The sequence below is a fragment of the Microcaecilia unicolor genome, chromosome 10, assembly GCF_901765095.1.
Source record: "Microcaecilia unicolor chromosome 10, aMicUni1.1, whole genome shotgun sequence".
Taxonomy (NCBI): Eukaryota; Metazoa; Chordata; class Amphibia; order Gymnophiona; family Siphonopidae; genus Microcaecilia; species Microcaecilia unicolor.
The window spans coordinates 86,249,913-86,276,676 of NC_044040.1; the positions used below are offsets into that span (position 1 = coordinate 86,249,913).

At 49.7% G+C, this 26,764-nt stretch overlaps 1 protein-coding gene across 1 annotated transcript in view; it reads right to left on the reverse strand.

The window, feature by feature from the left end:
• Positions 1 to 12,096, reverse strand: part of XPOT (exportin for tRNA) — a 645,960-nt gene extending 633,864 nt beyond the window's left edge. Inside the window, exon 1 of the mRNA XM_030215950.1 lies at positions 11,986 to 12,096. The gene's annotated coding sequence lies outside the window, so the exon portion shown is untranslated. The remainder of the gene's footprint in view (positions 1 to 11,985) is intronic.
• Positions 12,097 to 26,764: the final 14,668 nt, after the last annotated feature.

Below are 26,764 nucleotides of genomic sequence, written 5' to 3' on the forward strand. Positions count from 1 at the left end.
TTTTAGTGGAATCCTTCCTAGAGGCAAGCAAGACACGGGAGACACCCTCAGACAGACCCAACGCAGTGAAGTCTACGCCCTCAACATCCAGGCCGTGAGAGCCAGGGACTGAAGGTTGGGGTGCAGCAACGCTCCGTCGTTCTGCGAGATGAGAGTCGGAAAACACTCCAATCTCCACGGTTCTTCTGAGGACAACTCCAGAAGAAGAGGGAACCAGATCTGACGGGGCCAAAAGGGCGCTATCAGAATCATGGTGCCGTGGTCTTGCTTGAGCTTCAGTAAGGTCTTCCCCACCAAAGGTATGGGAGGATAAGCATACAGGAGGCCGGTCCCCCAATGGAGGAGAAAGGCATCCGACGCTAGCTTGTCGTGTGCCTGTAGTCTGGAACAGAACAGAGGCAGCTTGTGGTTGGTCTGAGAGGCGAAAAGGTCCACCGAGGGGGTGCCCCACTCTCGGAAGATCTTGCGTACCACTCTGGAATGAAGCGACCACTCGTGCGGTTGCATGATTCTGCTCAGTCTGTCGGCCAGACTGTTGTTTACACCTGCCAGGTATGTGGCTTGGAGGAGCATGCCGAACTGGCAAGCCCAACGCCACATCCCGACGGCTTCCTGACACAAGGGACGAGATCCGGTGCCCCCTGCTTGTTGGTGTAATACATTGCAACCTGATTGTCTGTCCGAATTTGAATAATTTGGCAGGACAGCCGATCTCTGAAAGCCTTCAGTGCGTTCCAGATCGCTCGGAGCTCCAGGAGGTTGATCTGCAGATCCTTTTCCTGGAGGGACCACAGACCCTGGGTGTGAAGCCCATCGACATGAGCTCCCCACCCCAGGCGAGATGCATCCGTCGTCAGCACTTTCGTGGGCTGCAGAATTTGGAATGGACGTCCCAGGGTCAAATTGGTCCGGATGGTCCACCAGAGCAGTGAAGTGCGGCAGCTGGTGGAGAGGCGGATGACATCTTCTAGATTCCCGGTGGCCTGAAACCACTGGGAAGCTAGGGTCCATTGAGCAGATCTCATGTGAAGACGAGCCATGGGAGTCACATGAACTGTGGAGGCCATATGACCCAGAAGTCTCAACATCTGCCGAGCTGTGACCTGCTGAGACGCTCTGGTCTGCGAAGCCAGGGACAGGAGGTTGTTGGCCCTCGCTTCGGGAAGGAAGGCCCGAGCCGTCTGGGTATTCAGCAGAGCTCCTATGAATTCCAGAGACTGTGTTGGCTGGAGATGGGACTTTGGGTAATTTATCACAAATCCCAGCAGCTCCAGAAGTTGAATAGTGCACTGCATAGACCGGAGGGCTCCTGCCTCCGAGGTGCTCTTGACCAGCCAATCGTCGAGATATGGGAACACGTGCACTCCCAGCTTGCGTAGGTACGCCGCTACCACCACGAGACACTTTGTAAACACTCGTGGGGCAGAGGCGAGCCCAAAGGGCAGCACACAATACTGAAAGTGCTGTGCGCCCAGGCGGAATCTGAGATACTGTCTGTGAGCTGGCAGTATCGGGATGTGAGTGTATGCGTCCTTTAAATCCAGGGAACATAGCCAATCGTTTTTCTGAATTATTGGCAGAAGGGTGCCCAAGGAAAGCATCCTGAACTTTTCTTTGTCCAGGAATTTGTTCAGGCCTCTCAGGTCTAGGATGGGACGCATCCCCCCTGTTTTCTTTTCCACAAGGAAGTACCTGGAATAGAATCCCTGCCCTTCTTGCCCGGGTGGTACGGGCTCGACCGCATTGGCGCTAAGAAGGGCGGAGAGTTCCTCTGCAAGTACCTGCTTGTGATGGGAGCTGAAGGATTGAGCTCCCGGAGGACAATTTGGTGGCAGGGAGGCCAAATTCAGGGCGTATCCGCATCGCACTATCTGGAGAACCCACTGGTCGGAGGTTATGAGAGGCCACCTTTGGTGAAAAAATTTTAACCTCTCTCCGACCGGCAGATCGTCCGGTACGGACACTTTGAGGGCGGCTATGTTCCCGTGGATCCAGTCAAAAGCCCGTCCCCGGCTTTTGCTGTGGAGGCGCAGGGGGCTGCTTAGGCGCACGCTGTTGACGAGAACGAGCACGCTGGGGCTGTCCCTGTGCCTGACGAGGCCTTCGGGCCGGCTGGGTGTACCTACGCTTTGCAAAAGAATAGGGCACAGCCTGCCGGGCCCGGGAAAAACGTCCACCTGCTGAGGTGGATGCTGAAGGCGCCCGGTGGGAGAGCTTGTCGAGGGCGGTTTCCCGCTGATGCAGTTGGTCCACCAGCTGCTCGTCCTTCTCACCAAAAATATTATCCCCCCGGCAAGGGATGTCGGCCAGTCTCTGCTGGGTGCAGTTGTCCAGGTCAGAGGCACGCAGCCATGAGAGCCTGCGCATCACTATACCTTGGGCCGCAGCACGAGATGCCATGTCACAGGTGTCATAGATACCCCTGGACAGGAACTTTCTACAGGCCTTCAGCTGCCTGACCACCTCCTGATAAGGCCTGGACTGCTCCGGCGGGAGATTATCGACCAGGTCCGCCAGTTGCTTCACATTGTTCCGCATGTGGATGCTCGTATAGAGCTGGTACGACTGGATGCGGGTCACGAGCATGGAGGATTGGTAGGCCTTCCTCCCAAACGAGTCCAGAGTGTGAGACTCCCGCCCCGGGGGCGCCGAGGCGGTATCCCTCGAACTCCGTGCCCTCTTTAGAGCAGAATCCACGACCGCCGAGTCATGGGGCAATTGGGGCCGCATTAACTCTGGGTCCGAGTGGATTCTGTACTGGGACTCTGCTTTCTTGGGAATCATGGGATTAGATAGCGGTCTCATCCAGTTCCGAAGCAGTGTCTCTTTGAGGACATTGTGCAACGGCACCGTGGAGGACTCTCTAGGTGGTGATGGATAGTCGAGGACCTCGAGCATCTCAGCCCTCGGCTCATCCACAGAGACCACGGGGAAGGGAATGCAAATAGACATATCCCTTACAAAGGAGGCAAAGGAGAGGCTCTCAGGAGGCGAGAGCTTCCTCTCTGGTGAAGGCGTGGGGTCCGAGGGAAGACCCGCAGACTCCTCTGAGGAGAAATATCTGGGGTCTTCCTCTTCTCCCCACGAGGCCTCTTCCTCGGTATCGGACATAAGCTCATGTAGCTGAGTCCTTAACCGGGCCCGGCTCGACGTCGAGGCACCGAGGCCTCGGTGTCGTCGAGCGGTGGACTCCCGCGCCGGCGGGGACGAAGCTCCCTCCATCGACGTCGACGGGGACTCCACCTGCGTGGCGGTCGAGACCGGCGCCGCAAGCGGCGGTGGTGTCGACGGCCTCGGCACCGGGCTAGAGCTCGCCGGCGCCACAGTCAACGGCGCCGAGGGCGCAAGCACCCCCGGCGCCGGCACAGCCTGGCGCATCAGCCCTTCCAGGATCCCCGGAAGGATGGCTCGGAGGCACTCGTCCAGGCCCGCTGCCGGGAAAGGCGGGGGGGCCGGTAGATGTGTCGGTGCCGGAAGCTGCTCGGGTCCAGGAGACTGCACCGAAGTGCTGGGACCCTGACGCGTCGGTACCTCCACTACCGAAGGGGATCTCTCCTCTCGACGCGGACACTTCGGCGTCGACTCCTCGCCGGTACCGAGCGCCGGATGCATCGAAGGCGACCGATGACGGTGCTTCTTGGATTTCTTGCGGTGCCCGTCATCGGTGCCAGGTGGAATGGAGGAGGAGGAGGTCGATCCCCCTCGGTCTCGAGGAACCGGGTCAGACAGGGTTCGGTCCCGAGGGCCATGGGCCGAGGGAGTGACCGGGGCCGATTGCCCACGCGGCCTCTCACCCCTACCCTCACCGGAGGACCGGCGGGCCGACGGGACCTGTGCTCCTGGGGTCGATGCCATCGGTGTCGATTTCTCGGGCATCGATACCGGTACCGAAGAACCGGCCGTCGATACCGATGCCGTCAAGGTCGACATCGAGGGGCCGGCGCAAGTTCCAAAAAGACGGTCCCGCAGAACTTGCCTCGCAACCTGAGTCCATTTCTGGAGACCAAGACACAAAGAACACGACTTGATATTGTGCTCCGGCCCGAGGCACTGGAGGCACCAAGCGTGGGTGTCGGTCTGCGAGATCGGCCGGCCGCACCGACCACACTTCTTAAATCCACTCGGGACCTTCGAGGACATCGACGGAAAAATCGCGTCAGCGAAGTTAAAGTCGTCGATGGTGGTGGTAAATCACACCTCGAAAAATAATCGACCGTGCGGCCACAAGGCCGCAACGCGACGCCCTCGCTAGAAAACGAGGGAAAATAAAGCGCGTGCTCTCTTTTTTTTTTTAAAGGAAAAAAGAAAAACTGGAGCGCGTGGCAACAGAAACAAAAAATAAACGAATTCGCGAAGAACGCGACGGTTTTCCGGGGCTGACTAAGAGAGAGCGGCAGTCGCACGACTCTCTCCAGGCGCGGAAAAGAAAGGACTGGCGGGAACGGTCACGCACGGGCGGGAAGACGGCCGCGCATGCGCGGTGGGCGTGCCCTGCTTGCGGACCGCCCGCAAAGCTTCTTCCGGTTGGTGGGGGCTGCCGCGGACGTCACCCAGTCGTGAGAACATGCAGCCTGCTTGTCCTCGGAGAATTAGTGCTCCTTTAAAAACACAATACATGCCACTGGCCTGATTTAGAACTACTAATTCCACTTCAAACTGACAAACCACAGTAATTTGAAACTAAAAAGACAGGTCTTATACAGCAAATACACTGAAAGATAAACAGAGATCTAAATCTGTATTATTGTTGGGGGCCACCCCAGTAGCACGGCCATGAAGATGACTTGGGTATGATTCCTATGACAAGTAAGTCCTTTTGCTTCCCAGGGTGGCTGAACATGGTATGAAGGCAACCTTCATAGCACATGGAGATTAAGGAGTCTCAATCATCATGCCAGCTTAATCTAGTATCTTGGTTTATATCAACTTCCAGAGAGAGATGAGTCTCATGGCAGACTGCTAAGTGTTGCTGCAATGGCTCGGCTAAATTGGAAGTGGGATATAAAATAGGAGATAAAACCCTGGTAGATGCAAATGAAAGCATGATCTAAATCCCAATAAAGACATGGTGCAATAGCCCAGCAGAGGTGAGCAAATTAATGAACAAAAAATAAAAATATTAGTGCTCCTGAGGAGATGCACAAAACATTACAGAAAATTAAATGTAAGATTTTGTACCATTACTAAAGTCTTTAATGTCAAACTGTTCAAGTGTGTGTGTAGCACCTACTCCCTCGTTGTACAGCAGATCATCTAAATTTAAGCACCTGTTACATGCTTATATTTATGGAATAGTAGCACTTATATGCATACATACACTTATATGTCAACAGTGTAACCAAATGCTGTTGTATAATTATATGCTAAAATGGCTAGTACATAATTGTAAGGGGGGAGTTCACAAGGAAGGGGCATGGCTAGAGCAAAGGTGGAGCTGACATTTACACACTTAACTTATAGAATATTAGGTGTCTAAATGTCACATTTAGGTACTTGATATCTATTTAAGATGGACAAATGGCGGGTCCTCTTAAATATTTGTTTAATAAATCCTTGGAGATGGGAGAGGTTCCGAGGGATTGGAGAATGGCGGATGTGGTCCCTCTTCACAAAAGTGGTGATAGGGAAGAAGCTGGAAACTACAGGCCGGTAAGCCTCACTTCGGTTATTGGAAAAGTAATGGAAGCCATGCTGAAGGAAAGGATAGTGAATTTCCTGGAAGCCAATAAGTTGCAAGATCCGAGACAACATGGTTTTACCAGAGGGAAATCGTGCCAAACGAATCTCATTGAATTCTTTGATTGGGTAACTGGAGAATTAAATCATCGACATGCTATAGACGTAATCTACTTAGATTTTAGCAAAGCTTTTGACACGGTTCCCCACAGGAGGCTCTTAAATAAACTCGATGGGCTGAAGATAGGTCCCAAAGTGGTGAACTGGATTAGGAACTGGTTGACGGACAGACGACAGAGGGTGGTGGTAAATGGAGTTCGCTCGGAGGAGGGAAAGGTGAGTAGTGGAGTGCCTCAGGGATCGGTGCTGGGGCTGATTCTGTTCACTATATTTGTGAGTGACATTGCCGTAGGGTTAGAAGGTAAAGTTTGCCTATTTGCGGATGATACTAAGATTTGCAACAGAGTGGACACCCGGGAGGGAGTGGAAAGCATGAAAAAGGATCTGAGGAAGCTAGAAGAATGGTCTAAGGTTTGGCAATTAAAATTCAATGCGAAGAAATGCAAAGTGATGCACTTAGGGAGTAGAAACCCAAGAGAGACTTATGTGTTAGGCGGTGAGAGTCTAATAGGTACTGAGGGGGAGAGGGATCTTGGGGTGATAGTATCCGAGGATCTGAAGGCGACGAAACAGTGTGACAAGGCGGTGGCTGTAGCGAGAAGATTGCTAGGCTGTATAGAGAGAGGTGTGATCAGCAGCAGAAAGGAAGTGTTGATGCCCCTGTACAAGTCGTTGGTCAGGCCCCACCTGGAGTATTGTGTTCAGTTTTGGAGGCCGTACCTTGCGAAGGATGTTAAAAAAATGGAATAGGTGCAAAGAAAAGCTAAGAGAATGGTACGGGATTTGCGTTCCAAGACGTACAGTGGGGGAAATAAGTATTTGATCCCTTGCTGATTTTGTAAGTTTGCCCACTGACAAAGACATGAGCAGCCCATAATTGAAGGGTAGGTTATTGGTAACAGTGAGAGATAGCACATCACAAATTAAATCCGGAAAATCACATTTTGGAAAGTATATGAATTTATTTGCATTCTGCAGAGGGAAATAAGTATTTGATCCCTCTGGCAAACAAGACCTAATACTTGGTGGCAAAACCCTTGTTGGCAAGCACAGCGGTCAGACGTCTTCTGTAGTTGATGATGAGGTTTGCACACATGTCAGGAGGAATTTTGGTCCACTCCTCTTTGCAGATCATCTCTAAATCATTAAGAGTTCTGGGCTGTCGCTTGGCAACTCGCAGCTTCAGCTCCCTCCATAAGTTTTCAATGGGATTAAGGTCTGGTGACTGGCTAGGCCACTCCATGACCCTAATGTGCTTCTTCCTGAGCCACTCCTTTGTTGCCTTGGCTGTATGTTTTGGGTCATTGTCGTGCTGGAAGACCCAGCCACGACCCATTTTTAAGGCCCTGGCGGAGGGAAGGAGGTTGTCACTCAGAATTGTACGGTACATGGCCCCATCCATTCTCCCATTGATGCGGTGAAGTAGTCCTGTGCCCTTAGCAGAGAAACACCCCCAAAACATAACATTTCCACCTCCATGCTTGACAGTGGGGACGGTGTTCTTTGGGTCATAGGCAGCATTTCTCTTCCTCCAAACACGGCGAGTTGAGTTCATGCCAAAGAGCTCAATTTTTGTCTCATCTGACCACAGCACCTTCTCCCAATCACTCTCGGCATCATCCAGGTGTTCACTGGCAAACTTCAGACGGGCCGTCACATGTGCCTTCCGGAGCAGGGGGACCTTGCGGGCACTGCAGGATTGCAATCCGTTATGTCGTAATGTGTTACCAATGGTTTTCGTGGTGACAGTGGTCCCAGCTGCCTTGAGATCATTGACAAGTTCCCCCCTTGTAGTTGTAGGCTGATTTCTAACCTTCCTCATGATCAAGGATACCCCACGAGGTGAGATTTTGCGTGGAGCCCCAGATCTTTGTCGATTGACAGTCATTTTGTACTTCTTCCATTTTCTTACTATGGCACCAACAGTTGTCTCCTTCTCGCCCAGCGTCTTACTGATGGTTTTGTAGCCCATTCCAGCCTTGTGCAGGTGTATGATCTTGTCCCTGACATCCTTAGACAGCTCCTTGCTCTTGGCCATTTTGTAGAGGTTAGAGTCTGACTGATTCACTGAGTCTGTGGACAGGTGTCTTTCATACAGGTGACCATTGCCGACAGCTGTCTGTCATGCAGGTAACGAGTTGATTTGGAGCATCTACCTGGTCTGTAGGGGCCAGATCTCTTACTGGTTGGTGGGGGATCAAATACTTATTTCCCTCTGCAGAATGCAAATAAATTCATATACTTTCCACAATGTGATTTTCCGGATTTAATTTGTGATGTGCTATCTCTCACTGTTACCAATAACCTACCCTTCAATTATGGGCTGCTCATGTCTTTGTCAGTGGGCAAACTTACAAAATCAGCAAGGGATCAAATACTTATTTCCCCCACTGTATGAGGAGAGACTTGCTGACCTGAACATGTATACCCTGGAGGAAAGGAGGAACAGGGGTGATATGATACAGACGTTCAAATATTTGAAAGGTATTAATCCGCAAACGAATCTTTTCCGGAGATGGGAAGGCGGTAGAACGAGAGGACATGAAATGAGGTTGAAGGGGGGCAGCCTCAGGAAAGATGTCAGGAAGTATTTTTTCACAGAGAGGGTGGTGGATGCTTGGAATGCCCTCCCGCGGGAGGTGGTGGAGATGAAAACGGTAATGGAATTCAAACATGCGTGGGATATGCATAAAGGAATCCTGTGCAGAAGGAATGGATCCTCAGAAGCTTAGCCGAAATTGGGTGGCGGAGCAGGTGGGGGGAAGAGGGGTTGATGGTTGGGAGGCGAGGATAGTGGAGGGCAGACTTATACGGTCTGTGCCAGAGCCGGTGATGGGAGGCCGGATTGGTGGTTGGGAGGCGGGAAGTACTGCTGCGCAGACTTGTACGGTTTGTGCCCTGAATAAGGCAGGTACAAATCAAGGTAAGGTTTAAACATATGTTTGTCTGGTTGGGCAGACTGGATGGACCGTGCAGGTCTTTTTCTGCCGTCATCTACTATGTTACTACTAGCCGTTAAGCCCGTTAAACGGGCGCGTATTGGAATGTTTTTTTTTTCCCAAGGCCCCCCTCCCATTGCAGCTGCAAGGCCCCCTGCCATCCTCCTTCCCTGCCAGCTCCAAGGCCCCCTCTGTCCCTCCCTCCCAGCTCCAAGGCTCCATCCTCCCCCTTCCCAGCTGCAAGGCCCCCTGCCCGCCCTCCCTCCCAGTTCCAAGGCCCCAGGCCCTCCCCCCCAGCTCCCAAGGCCCCCTTCCCTCCCTCCCAGTTCCAAGGCCCCCTGCTCTCCCTCACAACTGTAAGGGGCCCCATTCCCTCACAACTGTAAGGGCCCCCCTGCCCTCCCTCCCAGTTCCAAGGCCCCCTGCCCCCCCCCGTGCCTTCTTCCCAGCCAGCTGGAAGGCCCCCTTCAGTCCAGCCCTCCCAGCTCCAAGGCCCCCCCTCCTTCTGAGACCTCCCATGTCCCCTCCCCCCCCCCAAGGTAGCCGCTACCGCCCCCCCACCCCGGAGTCGCCCCCGACCCCCCTTCACCCGGCCCGGGCCCTCTCTTCGTTATTCAACTTACAGCAGCACCAAAACAGCAGCAAGCAGCAGCTCCCTTTGGCCTTCCTTCAATGCCTGTGCCTCGCCCTCATGTGACGTCACGTCGGCGAGGGCGGGGTACAGGCAGGGAAGGAAGGCCGACGGGAGCTGAAGCTGAGCTGCTTGCTGCTGTTTTGGCGCTGCTGTAAGTTGAATAACGAAGAGAGGGCCCGGGCCGGGTGAAGGGGGGGTGGTGGCGACTCCGGGGGGGGGGGGGGCGGTAGCGGCTACCTTGGGGGGGAGCGGTAGCGACGTCAGCGGTTCCCTCCCTCCCCTTCCGCGCAGTTTCTCTCTCTGTCCCGCCCCCTCCCCCCGTCATCACGTCTTGACGCGGGAGCGGGACAGAGAGGGAAGTTTCTACTGCGCATTTGCAGGTGAGTCGGTCACTTGCCATTTATAGGTTTGATGTTCAACATTATTCAATGGCCAAACAAGTGTAAGCACAATTCAAAACCCTCACTAGTGTAACTTTTTTTAAATTTAAAAGTTACACTGGGAGGGTTTTGAATTGTGCTTACACTAGTTGCTTGGGCATTTTGGCACTAACATTTAAGCCTGCCATAGACCTGGCATACATTTTAAAAGTTTGCATCTGTGCCAACTTACACTACTACTACTTAACATTTCTAGAGCGCTACTAGGGTTACGCAGCGCTGTACAATTTAACAAAGAAGGACGGTCCCTGCTCAGATGAGTTTACAATCTAAAGGACAAAATGTCAAGTTGGTGTAGTCTAGATTTCTGAGTATAGGTGTGGTGGTTAGGTGCCGAAGGTGACATTGAAGAGGTGGGCTTTGAGCAGTGATTTGAAGATGGGCAGGGAGGGGCCTTGGTGTATGGGCTCAGGGAGTTTGTTCCACGCTTGAGGTGAGGCGAGGCAGAAAGGGCAGAGCCTGGAGTTGGCGGTGGTGGAGAAGGGTACTGAAAGGAGGGATTTGTCTAGCGAGCGGAGGTTACAGGTAGGAACGTAAGGGGAGATGAGGGTAGAGAGGTAAGGAGGGGCTGCAGATCGAGTGCATTTGTAAGTTAGTAGGAGAAGCTTGAACTGTATGCGGTACCTGATTGGAAGCCAGTGAAGTGACTTGAGGAGAGGGGTGATATGAGTATATCGGTCCAGGCGGAAGATAAGACGTGCAGCAGAGTTCTGAATGGACTGAAGGGGGGATAGATGGCTAAGTGGGAGGCCAGTGAGGAGTAGGTTGCAGTAGTCAAGGCGAGAAGTAATGAGAGAGTGGATGAGAGTACAGGTGGTGTTCTCAGAGAGGAAAGGGCAAATTTTGCTAATGTTATAGAGGAAGAAGCGACAGGTCTTGGCTATCTGCTGGATATGTGCAGAGAAGGAGAGGGAGGAGTCGAAGATGACACCGAGGTTGCGGGCAGATGAGATGGAGACGATGAGGGTGTTATCAACTGAAATAGAGAGTGGAGGGAGAGGAGAAGTGGGTTTGGGTGGGAAGACAAGAAGTTCGGTCTTGGCCATGTTCAGTTTCAGGTGGCGATTGGACATCCATGCAGCAATGTCGGATAAGCAGGCCGATACTTTGGCCTGGGTTTCCGCAGTGATGTCTGGTGTGGAGAGATAAAGCTGGGTGTCGTCGGCATAGAGATGGTAGTGGAAGCCATGAGATAAAATCAGGGAGCCCAGGGAAGAGGTGTAGATTGAAAAAAAGGAGGGGTCCAAGGACAGATCCTTGGGGGACTCCGACAGAGAGTAAGATAGGGGAGGAGGACGAACCATGAGAGTGTACTCTGAAGGTACGATGGGAGAGATAAGAGGAGAACCAGGAGAGGGCAGAACCCTGGAATCCAAAGGAGGACAGTGTCAAGAAGTAAGTTATGATTGACAGTGTCAAAGGCGGCAGATAGGTCGAGGAGGATGAGGATGGAGTAGTGACCTTTGGATTTGGCGAGGAGTAGGTCATTGCAGACTTTAGATAGTGCCGTTTCTGTCGAGTGCAGGGGGCGAAAGCCGGATTGAAGCAGATCGAGAATGGCACTAATGTTAGTAAAGTGGCCAAGAACCAGGGAAATTGGGTTCAATTCCCACTGCATCTTCTTGTGAGTGGGCAAGTCACTCAACTCTCCATTGCCCCAGGTATAAAATAAATACTTGTATAAAATATGTAAACCGCTTTGATTGTAACCACAGAAATGTGGTATATCAAATCCCCACCCCCTTTCCCAAGCATTCTATAAAGTGCTTTTATAGAACAAGCTCACAGCCAAGTAAATCAGGCATCTAAATTGTAACACCCAGTTAGAGAACTGCACTCCTAATGACGAAAATTAGGAAGACCACGTACTAGATTCATGAAGGAGCTGACAGATCCTAGTCTGATAGGGACTATTTGGGGGAGGGTGATGTAAATACAACAGAAAAAACCTGAGTGGTCATAAATCAAGACTCATAGGGCTGTAGTCCACGTCACACGCGTTAGGCGTGTGAGACACGCATTCGGTTATGCTCACACTCTGAGCATCCCTCCTCACACGCATTCGTGGATCGGGGTACCGGTCTCCCCTCTCCATGTTCTGCCATCTCTCCCTCTATCTTACACTCTCCTCTTTGTCCGCGATACGCCACCCCCCACCCCCCAAGTAAACTCATACCTGAAATCGCCCGACTAACAATCCCAGAGTTTTTTCACCGGTGCTGCCCCGTCCCCTATGATACACACAACTTCACTCTCCCTCTGCATCCCGCCTTGCCGGAAACAGGAAGTTGCGTCAAAAAGGAGAGCGGCGCGCTACGCTACGCGCAGCAAGGCCAAAATCAAAACTACACTTGGTTGACAACTGAAGGCAGCTTTAAATGCAGTAGTGTTCCATAAAAGTATGGAAGGATACCCTTATAGCTGCTTTACTAATATTTATGGGGGAAACTCTGTGAAGAACACGTTGAGCCCTGTCATGAGGAATCTGTATTTTCATCCATTACGACAAAGTACGTTTTGTGACTGGTTTAGATGCCGCTCCAGTAGAGAAAAATAACTGATGGGCGGACTGGGGACGTTGTGCGAGTTAAATAAATGGCAAGTGCTCGCACACAATCTAAAGTATGCAGTCGACGTTGCGTTGGTTAGCATCAGTATATATGAGCAGGTGGACAGAATACTGGAAGTATTATGAATTGATTTAAATGAAATGGAGCCACCACCTTAGGAAGAAAGTTTGGGTGTAGTCAAAGGAGTATCTTATGCAATATTTGAGTATATGATTTATAGTGTACCAGCGCTTGAATCTCATCAATACGGCGTGCTGATGCGCTTGTAACCAAAAAGTGCTTTTTTTTTTCATATGATATATTCAGCGCAGCCACGTTTTTCTACGTGGCTACGCGAGGCTTATGCCAAGGAAATTTATGATCATCATGATCAACAGCACACAGACTGACACAAGATCCACGTGCCACTGCCAGCATGACCAAAGGTCACCTGATCTACTGTTGCAAACATGTGGCCGAGAACATTTCATCCATCCAACCTGCTTGTATGTGGCGTTCTCCACGTGGACATTGCAATACACACGCGCCGGTCGTTGGTCCCAAGGAGGTATAATAGACTGGAGATGAAGTGACGTCAAAACGCTGAAACCAATTTGGTCAGTGAGTTTTCCCATCCCCGCGCAGCTGTCATCCCCATATACTCAAAACAAAGCAAGCAAACCTATGAGCTTCTGCATCTACTTTATTCTTTATTGTTGGCAGCTTTTAGCTTTTTCATTTAATCTCGCTTATATTTTCAAACATGCCAGTTTGTGCAGCATACGATGTACACAGAGGAAGCATAAAAACAGAATAACTTTTCATAGGTAGAGTACTAATTTTGCTATAAATCTTAGCAGTGGTCAGTTGGAGGGGCTGGTTACAGGGACACCCTAGCAGGTGTTACATTCATGCAGGGATTTTTTTTTTTCTCCTGGTAATGGGCCACAAAAACAGACATCATGTTATGAGAATCAGGTGCTTAATATTCAGAGTTTATATTTATTTATTTATGACATTCATATCCCACATTTAACATGTATTAGGTTGAAACCGGGGAGCTTTTGAAAGCTTTTTGTTATTATTTTTTTTTTTTACTTGGTTGTGCCTAGATGGTTTGTGGGAACTTGCTCCTTCTGTTTTGAAGAATGTAGTGGTATATTATAAAAATGCACTTAATATTGTTTATTTCTATTATTTACTACTGGTTGATATACAGCAGAAGTTAACCAAGTCAACGTCATGCTTTGTAATATAATTTTTAATAGCATTTTTCCATATCATCATGCTGATCAATCCATAGACTGGTGGGTTGTGTCCATCTACCAGCAGGTGGAGATAGAGAGCAATCCTTTTGCCTCCCTATATGTGGTCATGTGCTGCCGGAAACTCCTCAGTATGTTCTCTATCTCAGCAGGTGGTGGTCACACACAGCAGCAGCTCTGGCTAGGTCTCCAAGCCTAATTTTTAGGTTTTGTTGAGTACCTGGGGTTGAGGGCTCTTCTTGAGCAAGTGCAAACCTGGTGGCGCCAGGTCCCTCCTTTTCTCCCCCCTCCCGCTGGCTCCGTTAAAAAAATAAAAAAAATTTTGGACGTCCTTAAGGGCGTTTATTTCGACGTTTATTTAAACGTTTATTGCAGCTACTCACTGGGACACCAGGTCGTTACAGCTCGGAGCGAGAAGCAGGTAATTTTTACCTTTTTATAGCGGGCAGGGGGTTCCCCGATCGATCTCCACGTGGCCTATGGCGTCGGAGGGTGAGGGCGCGAAGAATCGCTCCCCGGACCGCGTGTGCGCTTCTAGCGGGGATGCGGGGGTCTTAAAGTCTGATTCGCCCTTGTTGGGTGTCAGTTCAGAGGCCGGTCAGTGTCCCGGGTCTCCCTCCGGTGCGGCGGTTTTTCCCACCATAAACGCCCATCCCCCGCTGCTCGCCTCCGCCATCTTGGCCGGCCACTCTGCTCGGACGGCTTCTTCTTGGGCCGCCCTTGAGCTGGGAGACGTTAATGCCATGGCCGCCCTTGATTTGGGCGACGGCAAAAAAGCGGCTAAAGTTAAGCGCCGTTCTTCCCGCGCGGCTCCTTCGCGGAGTGTCGCGCCGGACGCCATCTTGGATGCGCAGCATGTTTCTCCTCCGCTCTTGCGAGCGCCGGTTGAGGGTGCGTCTAGGGCTGTGGCCCAGGCTGCTGAAGTGCACAGTCTGGGGGGTTTCTCCCCCGAGTTTATTTTGCTGCTGCATCAGGCCTTCCTTATGCAAAACGCTGCCCCTTCTCCCTTGTCCGATAAAGGGGTTGAGGCCCCCGGAAGTAAACACCCTCGGGTGGATTCCCAGGCCTTAGAGGACTCTGTTTCCTCTGATGTAGATGAGGGCAGCGTATCTGAGTTCTCCCAACGGTCCTTTGGGGATTCCTTGGAGGAGACAGATTCCCGCTCGGATGGAGCGGATGACCCCTCTGCAGCGCGGATCTTTCGCTCAGAGGATTTGCCCAACCTGTTAGTGCAGGCCATGAGCATTTTGAAGATTTCCTCTCCAGAGGACGTCTCTCCCTCAGCCCCTGTTGGCTCTGCCATTATGCTGGGGACGAAGCGCCCGCCTAGAACCTTCCACGTGCATGATGCCATGCACACCTTAATTTCGGCTCAATGGGATGTCCCGGAAGCGAGCCTCAAAGTGGCTAGGGCTATGTCCCGCCTCTATCCTTTGCCTGAAAGTGAACGGGAGGCCTTTCTTTGGCCTACCGTGGATTCTTTAATCACTGCGGTGACTAAGAAAACGGCGTTGCCGGTGGAAGGTGGCACGGCCCTAAAGGACGCCCAAGACAGAAGATTGGAGGAGGCCTTAAGGTCGTCCTTCGAGGCGGCTGCCTTAAGTTTGCAGGCCTCAGTTTGCGGCTCCTACGTGGCCAGGGCGTGCCTGACGATTGTGCAGCGGGCTTCCCCCTCGGATCCTTCCTTGAGGGCTGATTGGCCGGCCCTGGACTCGGGCTTGGCTTATTTGGCAGACTTACTGTATGATGTCTTGAGAGCCTCGGCTAAAGGTATGGCTCAGACAGTCTCTGCGCGGCGGTGGCTTTGGCTGAAACATTGGTCTGCGGACCACGCCTCTAAGTCCCGCCTGGCTAAGTTGCCTTTTAAAGGCAAGCTGCTCTTTGGGGTCGAGCTGGACAAAATTGTGACCGATCTCGGCACGTCTAAGGGCAAGAGGTTACCAGAGGTCAGGGCTCGGGCCAGTGCTCGCCCCGGTATCTCCAGAGGACGGTTTCAGGAAGCCCGTCGGAACCGCCCGGGCAAGTCGGGCTCCTCTGCCCCCTCTTCCTTCAAGAGGAACTTCTCCCCCAAGCAGCATTCCTTTCGCAGAGACCGCCGTCCCGGAGGTGCGCCCTCCGGTCCTCCCCCAGGGTCTCGTACCCAATGACGGGGTCCTGGTCCATGGCCCAGTGCGGATTGGAGGACGCCTGTCCTCGTTTCTGGGCGAGTGGACCAGGGTAACTTCAGACGCTTGGGTGCTGGAAGTCATCAGAGACGGCTACATGCTAGAGTTCTGCCGACCCTTAAGAGACGGGTTTGTACTCTCTCCCTGCAAGTCTCCGGTCAAAGCTGTGGCAGTGCAGCAGACCTTGGACAATCTGATTCGCCTGGGAGCGGTCGTTCCGATGCCAGAAAATCAGCTTGGCAAGGGACGTTACTCCATTTACTTTGTGGTACCAAAGAAAGGAGGTTCTGTACAGCCTATCCTCGACCTCAAAGGGGTCAATTGGGCCTTGAAAGTTCGGCACTTTCGCATGGAGACTCTCCGCTCTGTTATAGCGGCAGTGAAGGCAGGGGAGTTCCTGGCATCCTTGGACATCAAGGAAGCGTTCTTGCATATTCCCATCTGGCCTCCTCATCAACGCTTTCTGCGTCTTGCAGTCCTGGGCCGACACTTCCAGTTCAGAGCCCTCCTGTTCGGGTTGGCTACTGCTCCGCGGACCTTCTCCAAAGTAATGGTGGTCATCGCGGCCTTCCTGCGAAAGGAAGGAGTACAAGTCCATCCTTATCTGGACGACTGGTTGATCCGAGCCCCCTCTTATGCAGAGTGCGACAAAGCTGTGGACCGGGTGATTGCTCTTTTGAGCTCCCTGGAGTGGATCATCAACTGGGAGAAAAGCCAGCTGCGCCCGACTCAGTCCCTGGAGTATCTGGGAGTTCGATTCGACACCCAAGTGGGCAGAGTGTTCCTGCCGGACAATCGGCTTGTCAAACTTCAGGCTCAGGTGGACCAGTTCCTAGTAGCCTCTCCGCTTCGGGCTTGGGACTATGTGCAGCTGTTCGGCTCTATGACGGCCACGATGGAAGTAGTGCCCTGGGCCAGGGCTCATATGAGACCACTACAACACTCTCTGCTGCAGCGCTGGACTCCGGTGTCGGAGGATTATGCTGTGCGCCTTCCCTTGGACCCAGCAGTGCGCAAGGCGCTGAGCTGGTGGCTGAAGACAGACAAGTTGTCTGCAGGAATGCCTCTTGTGACCCCGGAGTGGATTGTCGTCACGACGGACGCCTCTTTGACGGGCTGGGGAGCCCACTGCTTGGGAAGGACAGCGCAGGGGCTCTGGTCTCCTGCAGAGGCAAAGTGGTCTATCAACCTCCTGGAACTCAGAGCCATTCGGTTGGCGCGTTTGGAGTTCCTTCCGGTACTGGCGTTGAAGCCAGTACGGGTCCTGTCGGACAATGCCACGGCTGTGGCCTATGTCAACCGCCAGGGAGGTACCAAGAGCGCCCCTCTAGCCAAGGAAGCCATGAATCTATGCCAGTGGGCGGAAGCGAACCTGGAACAGCTGTCAGCGGCCCACATTGCCGGAGTCATGAATGTCAAGGCGGACTTTCTCAGTCGCCATACCTTGGATCCCAGAGAGTGGCAGTTATCGGCTCAGGCGTTCTTGGACATCACGAAGCGTTGGGGCCAGCCGAGCCTAGATCTGATGGCGTCATCGGCCAATTGCCAAGTGCCGCGCTTTTTCAGCAGAGGACGGGACCCTCGATCTCTGGGAGTAGATGCTCTTCTCCAACAGTGGCCGACACAGGAGCTTCTCTATGTGTTCCCGCCCTGGCCCATGTTGGGCAGGGTACTAGACCGGGTGGCAAAGCATCCGGGCCGAATAATCCTGGTGGGTCCGGACTGGCCCAGACGTCCCTGGTATGCGGACTTGATCAGGCTCTCAGTGGACGACCCTCTGCGGCTGCCAGTGGAGCAGGGCCTGTTGCATCAGGGTCCCGTGGTGATGGAGGATCCCTCCCCCTTTGGTCTTACGGCCTGGCTATTGAGCGGCAGCGTCTGAGGAAGAAGGGCTTCTCAGACAAGGTCATCGCCACTATGCTGAGAGCGAGGAAGCGCTCTACTTCTACTGCTTACGCCAGGGTTTGGCGTACCTTTGCAGCGTGGTGTGAAGCAGGCTCACTTTCTCCCTTCACTGCTCCAATTTCTTCAGTGCTGGCGTTCCTGCAAGAAGGTCTGGAGAAAGGCCTGTCGCTCAGTTCCCTTAAAGTCCAGGTAGCGGCTCTGGCTTGCTTCAGGGGCCGCCTGAAGGGTGCTTCCCTGGCTTCGCAGCCAGATGTGCTACGTTTTCTCAAGGGAGTTAATCACCTGCGCCCTCCTCTGCAGTCAGTGGTGCCTGCGTGGAATCTCAACCTGGTGCTAAGAGCCTTGCAGAAGCCGCCTTTTGAACCCTTGTCGAGGGCATCTCTGAAAGACCTGACGTTGAAAGCAGTCTTTTTGGTGGCTATCACTTCAGCCAGAAGAGTTTCCGAGCTCCAGGCACTCTCATGTGGAGAGCCTTTTCTGCAGTTCACTGAGGCAGGAGTGACTATTCGCACAGTGCCTTCCTTCCTGCCCAAGATTGTTTCTCGCTTCCATGTGAATCAGCAGCTCTGTCTCCCTTCCTTTCGTAGGGAGGACTACCCAGAGGAATACTCTGCTCTCAAATTTCTGGATATGAGACGAGTCATCATCAGATACTTGGAAGTGACCAATGATTTCCGGAAATCGGATCATCTGTTTGTCCTGTTTGCAGGTCCTCGTAAGGGTCTGCAGGCTGCTAAGCCTACAGTGGCAAGATGGGTCAAGGAAGCCATTGCAGCGGCTTATGTGGCCGCGGGGAAGGTGCCGCCTATTCAGCTGAAGGCTCACTCCACTAGAGCTCAGGCGGCCTCGATGGCAGAGGCCGGGTCCGTCTCCTTGGAAGAGATATGCAAGGCGGCAACTTGGGCATCGGCCCATACCTTCTCCAGGCATTACCGCTTGACTGTGGCTGCTCGGGCGGAGGCCCGGTTTGGAGCTTCAGTGTTGCGGTCAGGGATTTCAATGTCCCGCCCTGGGTGAGTACTGCTTCGGTACATCCCACCAGTCTATGGATTGATCAGCATGATGATATGGAAGGTAAAATTATGTATCATACCTGATAATTTTCTTTCCATTAATCATAGCTGATCAATCCATAGCCCCTCCCAGATATCTGTACTGTTTATATTCTGGTTGCATTTCAGGTTCAAGTTTAGTGTTCAGTTCCTGTTCAGGAGGACTTCGTGTTCAAGTTTTTTCAATGGATTCTTCAAGAGTTGAGACGAGTTTGTGTTACAGTGAGCTGCTGCATTCCTCTCTCCTCCGTTTTACGGGGCTGGATTGAGACAAATTCTGCCGCGCTCCCTCCCGCTTTGGGCGGCTGTAGGGCAGCTTTGTACCCCTCCCGCTTCGGCGGTGTTAGGGTCAGTCAGCTCCTCCCGCGGTTGCGGTTGCAGGATAAGCCAGATCCCCCCGCATCGGCGGGGTGGTGTCCCTCCCCCGCTCCGCGGGGATGAGCTGGACGGATTCCCCTCCCCCACTTGTGTGGGGATGAGCTGGGTTAATTCCCCTCCTCCGTTTCGGCGGTGGTGAGCTGGGCAAAGTGTCCCTTTGTGGGTGTAATTCTCTAAGTGCTGAGTCCTGCGGATGGAGCTTGGATATCGACATACTGAGGAGTTTCCGGCAGCACATGACCACATATAGGGAGGCAAAAGGATTGCTCTCTATCTCCACCTGCTGGTAGATGGACACAACCCACCAGTCTATGGCTTGATCAGCTATGATTAATGGAAAGAAAATTATCAGGTATGATACATAATTTTACCTTCTCAGTCATTACCCAAATACAGATAAAATTATAATGTTAATTATATGACCATGTCTGCCGCTTATGGTAGTTAGGATAACCCAGTGGTTCCCAAACCTGGTCCTGGAGTTACCCAAGGCAGTCTTTGGCAGGATATTGACAATGAATATTCATGAGAGAGTTTTGCATACAGTGGAGGCAGTGCATGCAAATATAGATATTCATTTTGGGTATCCTGAACACCTGGCTGCCTGGGGTGCCTCCAGGTTTGGGAACCACAGGGCTAACACATTCATACAGAAGCTTAGTGGAGTCCTCAAAAGCTTAGCGGAGACTGGGTGGCAGAGCCGGTGGGGGGAGGTGGGGCTAGTGCTGGGCAGACTTCTACGGTCTGTGCCCTGAAAATGGCGGATACAAATCAAGGTCAGGTATACACAAAAAGTAGCACATATGAGTTTATCTTATTGAGCAGACTGGATGGACCGTGCAGGTCTTTCTCCTCCGTCATCTACTATGTATGTCCACAATTTGGTAATTGTCACATGTTCTTTGCTTAGGTTTCCTTCACAGCAATTTCTTCGACAATGTTGTATTTCTGCTATTCGACGTAAAGATTTTGTTCCTTCACATACTGCAGTTTTGTGCTCAAAGCACTTCAGGGAAGAGGACTTTGACAGAAGCAGCTTGGTAGTTCTACTTTTGCATGAAGGTGCAGTGCCGAGCATATTTGATGCTTTTCCATCTTATCTTCAAAAAGTCCAAAAGACCCGAAAACCTCCAAAGTTACGATCATCTAATACACCATCCAAACCAATTCCTGATAAGAAAATACACTTGCCACTTCATGAACCTACCACTTCAGAGACAGTTCTGTTAAATAATCCAGATACATCCCGATCAGCTAATACACCACCCATACCAAATCCTGATAACAAAATATTTATTTATTTGTTGCATTTGTATCCCACCTTATCCCACCTCTTTGCAGGCTCAAAGTGGCTTACAATACATCATGAGTAGTGGAAGAATATCGTAAATAGACATTTAGTATTACAGAGTCTTGGTTAGCATGATGATAATATAAACAGAGTTATAATATACAAGCAGATATAGTGAGACAGTTCTAAACATAGATGGCGAGTTGTGCATATTCACATTGTTTGATCTATGTGGTATGCTTTATTAAAGAGATGGGTCTTCAGTAATATGCAGAAGTTCGTTCTTTCGTAGATCGATTTTAGGCTTCGTGGCAGTGCGTTCCAAAACTGTGTGCTTAGGTAGCTAAAGTTTGACGCATGCATTAGTTTGTATTTCATTCCTTTGTAGCTGGGGAAGTGCAGATCAAGGAATGTGCGGGATGATCTTTTGGCATTCCTAGGTGGTAGGTCTGACATGTAAGCTGGTGCGTCTCCATGGATAATTTTGTGAACTAGTGAGCATACTTTGAACGTGATGCGTTCCTTAAGTGGGAGCCAGTGTAATTTTTCTCGTAAGGGCTTGGCGCTTTCAAATTTTGGTTTGCCAAATATGAGTCTAGCTACAGTGTTCTGGGCTGTCTGGAGTTTCTTGATTATTCTTTGCAGCCGGCATATAGTGCGTTGCAATAGTCTAGATGACTGAGCACCATTGATTGTACCAGGTTGCGGAAAACACTCCTTGGGAAGAAAGGTCTTATTCTTTTTAGTTTCCACATTGAGTGGAACATCTTCTTGGTTGTGTTTTTCGCGTGGTTCTCTAGTGTTAGGTGTCGATCAATAGTGACTCCAAGAATTTTTAGGGTTTCTGAAATAGGAAGGTTTAAAGTTGGTGTGTTAATGGCGGTAAATTCTTTCTTGTTGTATTGGGAGGTAAGTATTAGGCACTGGGTTTTTTCTGCATTGAGTTTTAACCGAAATGCGTCCGCCCAGGAATGCATGATATTGAGACTTTGGTTGATGTCATTGGAAATTTCTTTTATGTCTTGTTTGAATGGGATGTATATCGTTACGTCATCTGCATAAATGTATGGATTAAGGTTTTGATTTGATAGTAATTTTGCAAAGGGTATCATCATCAAGTTGAATAGAGTTGGCGAGAGGGGGGATCCTTGTGGTACTCTGCATTCAGGTACCCACGCGGCTGAAATAGTCGAGTTAGATGTTACTTGGTATGATCTTGTGGTTAGGAATCCCTTGAACCAGTTGAGCCTCCGATTCCGAAGTATTCAAGGATATTTAATAAAATTCCGTGGTCAACCATGTCGAAAGCGCTTGACATGTCAAATTGTAGAAGTAGTATGTTCTTACCAGATGCAATCGTTTGTTTGAATTTAGTCATGAGAGTTACTAATACTGTTTTGGTACTGTGGTTAGACCGGGAATCGACTGGGAATCGTGAAGTATTGAAAATTTATCAAGGTAGTTTGTAAGTTGCTTGGTTACCAGCCCTTCCGTTAATTTGGCCACTTCCTGAACCTGCCACTACAGAGACAGTTCTGTTAAATAATCCAGATACACCACGAAAGCAAGCACAAACGGAAACTTGAACATGCACAAGCACAACTTTCTTCAGCACATAAGAAAATTAATTACTGCTACAGGCTAAACGTTGGTCACAAAAGAAAACAGCTTACTTCAGTGCAGTCATATCTGACCTTGAGAAGCATGATATGCTCTCCAGTGATAATTGGAAGTTTGCATGTTTTGAAATAGTGCAGTCTGTGTTAACAAGCTTCTCAAACAGAACTATATTCTCTGTTTTGTTAGGTCACATGTATAAATACGATCCAGTAAAAAATCATGTGCTTTTGTTAATTAAAGCTGTGTCAGAAAAATATTTGCAAGTGCGATTTTATTATGCAGGCAAACAATACACTGCCAAAATACAAAACAGCAAGCAGCACAGTATTAGTCGCCAAGTTTATACAAAGTTGATTATTTTCAGTGGAAAATAAATCTGTTTGGGGGAGTGGCAAAATGGCGACCTGAAGCTTGTACGCTTAGCGGCCCCGCTGTCCTCTGAAGTTTTCTTCTTACCTAAATTTCTTCTTTGCAAATAGCGATGCCCCATACAAAGAGGAAGGGGACGGCCAAAGGCCAACCGCAGATGGCCAGAACTTCGTCCCCTGTTCAGCAAACTTTGGACCGCTTCGCGACGAATCGCCCAGTCAGCGAGTCCCGCGTTGAGCGCCGATGAAGGAGCGTCAACTCTCAGGCTTGGAAACAACTCTATCGCCCCTGGAAATCAACCCGCCACCATGCCCTGCAAAGTATAGGAGTGAGTCAGGAGCGCATGCTGAAACGGAGGTCGTTAGCAGCAGAACTCAGATCGGCGGTGCTACTCCTAAACCCAGCAGGGGAAGCCAACGTGGAGTTTTGTCTCCCGTGTAGGTTACATTGAGTTCCATCTGGAAGGCGCTTCAGGATCTAACGGTGGCAGTAACTAAGTCTGCTCAGGATACAACTTCACTTGTGAGTAAAATGGATAGTTTAACTGAATCCTTTGAGAAAGTTAAAACTGAAACTTCAAATAAAGTTCTACAGGTATAGGAAGAGGTTAAGATCGTGAAATCAACAACGGACGCTCTGGTAAGAGACAAATTCTTAATTCACAGGAAAATTGAACAGAATGAGAATTTTTTTTTGTTTTGTTACATTTATACCCCGCACATTCCCACTCAAGGCAGGCTCAATGCAGCTTACATGGGGCAATGGAGGGTTAAGTGACTTGCCCAGAGTCACAAGGAGCTGCCTGTGCCTGAAGTGGGAATTGAACTCAGTTCCCCAGGACCAAGGTCCACCACCCTAACCACTAGGCCACTCCTCCACTCCCTTAATGTTAAGACTGTTGAATTTTCCTAGAGCTTCAGGTATGACTCCTATAGATTTCTTCAAAAGATATTTAACGGAAAATTTGAAAATTCCTTCTTCAGCTATTCCCCCATGTAATCAAATATATTATTTAACAACTCTTGCTCAAAAGGGAGTGGAACCTGTGAATGCTGGCAATTTGCCTCAATCAATGGGAATTGTATCAGAGATTCAAGATCTGTCTGCGTTGCTGGAAGATTAATTGTCCAAATTATCTACTCGAAGGACACATATTGTTTCGTTTGTATTTGAGCAGGACTTGAACTCAGTGATGAGATTATACTTCAAGTACGCTTCATTACCTTTCTGTGGTCAAAGAATATGGATTTTTCCAGAAGTGACTAAGGCTACGCAAAATAGAAGGAAACAATTTCTGGTACTAAGAGAGGAAACAAGGGGAGTAGCGCCGGCAGCACCGATGATTAGAGCAGCCTCCGTGGAACGCGAGAGGCGCTGACTGATCGAAAGTGAAGCAGAGAGAGACTACAACGGCGGATAGGAGCGGAGCAACAAGACACGGGAACTATTTGCCTCGTGACCAGGTTCATCTAAGCTACTTTCTTCCTTCCCTCTATGGAATACAACGAACGGGAGCACCCAAGTGCCTCATGAGCAGACTCACCTAGGCCATTTTTCTCTCCTCTTCTGGGAGTACAGCACTAGAGCATAACACCCGAGCAAGATCGTCTGGGTCGGTTTTCTTCCCTCTTTACACGAAATACAGCATGAAAGCTTCATGAGCAGGATCATCTGAATTTCTACCTTCCTACTTCTTTCTATGGAATACGCGTGAGCGATACCTAATTTAAATAAGTTGATTGCTTTATCCCGAACTTCTGCTTGCTGCATGCTGAAAGACTCTCTTCAAATGCTCTAATTGCTCTAAAAGCTTCATCTAAATGCTGTAATTGCTTTATATGCTTTTTAGCGTGTTTGAAAGACTCCCTTTAAATGACTAAATGCGTTATATGCTTTAAATGTTTGCTGCATGCTCCAAATGCTCTAAAAGCCTTAGATACTCTGATTTTAACTGCTTTTAAACGCCTTGCCTTACGAATGATTTGTTAAACATAAATGTTTAAATGCTAACATAAATGTTTTGAATTGCCTTGCCACTTTAAGCACACTCTAAAGGCCTTTTAAATGCTCTAAATGCCTTGCTTCTAAATGCTTTTAAAAGCCTTGCCTTATGAATGACTTGCTAAACATCTAATACTATCACAAGGAAGCACGCTCTGGAATCTGCCACATACTTTGAAATACATATCACGCATTTCGGCACATCAGCCAACATGAATACAAACAAACTGCTCATGATAATCTACTTCCTCCCCCTAATATCCCTAATGGGATAACAGATGCAAATCAATACTAGACAACATTGCCCCAATCCAAACCAGAACTTCGCACAGAAAGAACTCAATTCCATGGTTCAATGAAGAACTGAAAAAACTCAAAACACAAATTAGGAAATTAGAACATGCATGGAACAAAAAGAAAGACGATCCCACACTCAACGCTTGGAAACAATTCCGAAGGAAGTATAATTATACCATAAGACAATCCAAAATACTATACTACAAAACTGAAATTGGACCAAATTATAAAGACATACACAAACTCTTCCAAATCGTGAATAAACTGTTAGACACCACACCAGTCATGAATAACAGCAATGACACACCAGGAGCTGACGACCTTGTGAGGTACTTCAAGGAGAAAATCATACAACTGCGACTCAAAATACCGGTTAGCCCCATCAAATACACTACACTCCTAGACTGCCTAGACCCAGACCCCGGAGTATACCCAGCAGACAGGATTTGGACTGAATTCGAAATATTATCAGAAGATCTCATCTCACAAACGCTTAAAAGATTCGTCAAATCTCACTGCAAATTAGATATATGCCCAAATAATCTTATGAAATCGGCCCCTCAACAATTCATAACAGACCTAATGAACCACGTGAACTATATGCTACAAAACGGACTCTTCCCGAGGGAGAAAGGAAACATTTTACTCACCCCCATACCCAAAGATGCAAAGAAATAGACCAGTAGCATCCATTCCCTTAATTACCAAAATAACAGAAGGAATGGTGACCAAGCAACTCACAGAATATCTATACAAGTTCCCAATACTACACGACTCCCAGTCAGGATTTCGCTCTAATCACAGTACTGAAACCGTACTTGTTACGCTTATGACCAAATTCAAACAAATGATAGCAGCCGGCAAAAACATACTACTTCTACAATTCGACATGTCAAGCGCCTTTGACATGGTTGATCATGGAATATTATTACACATCCTCGAATACTTTGGCATTGGAGGCAGAGTTCTCAATTGGTTCAAGGGGTTCCTAACTACACGCTCATATCAAGTGACAGCAAATTCGACTACATCAGCCACATGGACACCTGAATGCGGAGTTCCACAGGGATCCCCCCTCTCACCGACCATATTCAACCTAATGATGACACCCTTGGCCAAACTACTATCGAACCAAAACCTCAACCCATACATATACACTGATGATGTAACGATTTTCATACCATTCAAACAAGACCTAAGTGAAATCTCCAACGAAATCAACCAAAGTCTACATATCATGCATTCCTGGGCAGATGCATTTCAGTTGAAACTTAATGCAGAAAAAACCCAATGCCTAGTACTCACCTCGCAACACAACATGGACAAATTTATCACCATCAGCACACCAAAACTAAATCTACCAATCTCGGACTCCCTAAAAATTCTAGGAGTCACCATTGATCAGCACCTAACACTTGAGAATCATACGAAAAACATAACCAAAAAGATGTTTCACTCAATGTGGAAATTAAAAAGAGTAAGACCATTGAGGGAGGAAGTGACGTCGCGGACCTGAATGGCTGCCTAGGTTCGTTGCTCCACTGCACCCCACTCCTTTCGTAGCTAAAATAAGCGTTATTTTGATCCTCTATCGGGAAACAATTGATCGCATTGAACAACACTTACAGTGCTGAAGCAGACGAGCCCATTCTTTGCAACGGCGATGGCGGCTTCGAGGAAGGAGAGTGAAAGGCTTTCCAGTCGGCAAACCGCCAAAAATTTGCGCCGCCATGTGCTCGCGTCTGATCTCGCTTCGCATTCCGACTCCGATTCGGCCCCGTCGCTGTCTGAGGCTGGTGCAGTTTCGGCGAAGCGTGGGCTTGCTAAGGACTTGACAAAGTGTCTGAAGGAAATTCGGGAGGAAATTAAAAGCTCAAAAGACGAGATCCTGGAGAAAATGGACGCCCTGAGAGTGGACCTCCGAGAGTTGGGAGGCAGGGTAGAAGAGCTCGAGGCCCGAACGGATGAGCATGAGGCAAAGTTTGGCGAAGCAGAGGCGCGCAGCACGAAACTATTTGAACTATACACTGACATGCAGTACAAAATAGACGATCTGGAGAATC